The following is a 2,481-nucleotide window of genomic DNA, read 5'->3' on the forward strand; positions in this document are numbered from 1 at the left end:
ATTTGTGATGACAATATCATTTATAGACATATCTAGAACATCCGCGGGTGTGTGCTGCAGGGCAGTTGCAATATTAATTGGTGACGAAGATTGAAGGTCGAAAACTGAACTAAATTTTTTGGCAAAGAGCTGACTGATTTCAAGTTCACTTGAGGCTTTCTCGGTGTCTAGTGACATTACTGACGGGATTTTTGCATTTTTCCTCTTACGGTTAACGAAAGAAAATATTTTAGTCGGATCGGTGGATTTACTTCGTTGAAGTTTGTTGATATAGATTCTATACAGATGCCTATTGAATCTTCTATAGTTGCCACTAACAGTGTTAAACAATAGTCTGTCGGAGTGAAGATTAGACTTTACGAGACAATGTAAAGCTCTATTTTTCGCAGATTTAAGTCTTTTTAATTCTATATTGCCCCACGGGGGACCGGAAGCTGCGAGCTCTTGTAAAGTAGGGCAGCATTTGTGAAGGACTAGACCAACCTTGATTTGAAAGGAGTCGATTGCCGAATCGATTGATAAGGTGGGATTGCTATCAGAATTAAGGAATGACCAGTCAGTATTGGAAAAAGCGTCAATCATTTTTGGGAAATCAGCTTTTCTAAAATCGAGATGTCTCAGGCTGTTCGATCCAGTGACTTCCGTAGCAGTCTGGGTACGGAAGCAAGCTCGGATGGTATCGGTCTTCCTCAGTTAAACAATCTATGGAACGGAAAATTCTCATACCATTCTCAATTATACGCGGGCTCACGAATATAAGATCAAGTAAAGACCCATGATTGTTTACATTATTATTGACCTGAGATAGTCCCACAAAGCTGAGAGTATCAAGCAGTTGGGAGCAGGCTGGGGATACATTGACAGTTGACAGCTGACGACAGAGTGTGTTTCTCACTGTGCTCCGCGTAAATCCGTGAATTATTTTGTCGTTTCGGCCTTATTTTCGTCAAACTGCCGCTTAGCTGTGACTTAAGCTGTCTCTGGTAGTCCTGCCTTCAATTGTTCGTCACAACCATTCCTGACTTTGCTGTATTTCCTGCGTTTGTTCCTGAGTCCTGTGGCATCTATCTGCAACGGCAACTAAAATGGAGGGAGTTTGTTGTGACTGCTCTGTGCCACTTGAATCGCTTGAGTGTGGTATTATGTGCTCGTTCTGTGATGCTGTATATCACTCAGCGTGCACTAAATTACCTTTCACTGTGATCGAAGAGGTAAAACGGACGGCATCTCTTCATTGGAGCTGTGTAGGGTGTTCGAATGCTCTTGGCAACCCACATAGTAAAGCAGTCAAAACAACGGGTATGCAGGTCGGCTTCAAGGCGGCTCTTACTGTCGCTGTCGAGGTGATGAAAGCTGCTTTAGTCCCGCCTGTGATGCACGAAATCCGTGAGGGCTTTGCCAGTTTTGCCGCGGCTCACCAAGCTCCTAGCGAACACTTCAACGTACCGCCCCCAGATGCCCTCCCGAGTGGAAAGCGTAGAAGGTTGTTCCGTGACGTTGTTGCATCCACGGAAGCCATTGTTGTTGACAATGCTCCACTATACCCTGTAAATACAGACACCAACAATACTCACCAAAGAAATCGCCCTTCACTACCACCAATAATAACAGGAACCGATACCACCACCACGTCGATCCCAACCGTGTCACAACTACCAAGAACAAACTATATGTGGCTACATCTATCTAGGTTAGCCAAAACCGTCACCGCTGACCAGGTAGTGTCGATGGTAAAATCACAGTTGGACACCACGGACGTCATCGCTTTTAGTTTGCTGAAAGCGGGAACAACCATTAGCTCGGTTAGTTCACTAACTTTTAAGGTTAGAATTATCGCTGCTCTTCGAGATAAAGCACTTACCGCAGGATCTTGGCCGGTCGGGCTCGGTGTGCGTGAGTTTATCTCACTCCCGCAAAGGCCGTCTCACCATCGTCCTGATCTCACCAACACAAACACACCTATCGACATAGCCCGATGCACCCGGTACAATTATCACCCGATATAAATTGTACCTTAATATCGCCTGCTCCACCAAAAACAACTACAGCTACACCAAACACCGTAAAAATGCACCAAACCACTATTCAACACTTTTTCATTAAGTAACAATCACACAACTGTTTCCTCAAAAGGCACTGTGCCACTGAATCTGACTAGTCATTTGTTTACACGAAACAACAACACGTCAACGACACGATCTCTCACCGATGACCTTGCACCAACTTACACACGCATACCACTCAATGTCCGTTCCACGTCTATAACTGTATACTATTTGAATGTGCGAGGTTTACGATCCAAAGCTGATGAGTTCCGTTTAACTGTGTTAGAAGCGGACTATGATGTTGTGGTACTCACTGAGACTTGGCTCGATCCCAGCCTTCCCACAGCTCTCCTATTTGGCGATGCGCACTGTGTCTATCGTTGCGATAGAAATGCCGCAAACAGCTCTCTATCTCGAGGCGGTGGAGTACTAATTG

The 2,481-nt window shown here is 45.0% G+C and overlaps 1 long non-coding RNA gene across 1 annotated transcript; it reads right to left on the reverse strand.

The window, feature by feature from the left end:
- Nucleotides 1–320: 320 nt before the first annotated feature.
- LOC120904507 lies at nucleotides 321–1,956 on the reverse strand. The gene is made up of 3 exons (XR_005739779.1): nucleotides 1,862–1,956; nucleotides 1,192–1,775; nucleotides 321–1,080 (listed from the first exon to the last, which is right to left on the reverse strand). It is a non-coding gene; the product is annotated as an uncharacterized LOC120904507 (long non-coding RNA).
- Between the last annotated feature and the right edge of the window lie 525 nt (nucleotides 1,957–2,481).

The sequence above is a fragment of the Anopheles arabiensis genome, chromosome 3, assembly GCF_016920715.1.
Source record: "Anopheles arabiensis isolate DONGOLA chromosome 3, AaraD3, whole genome shotgun sequence".
Taxonomy (NCBI): domain Eukaryota; kingdom Metazoa; phylum Arthropoda; class Insecta; order Diptera; family Culicidae; genus Anopheles; species Anopheles arabiensis.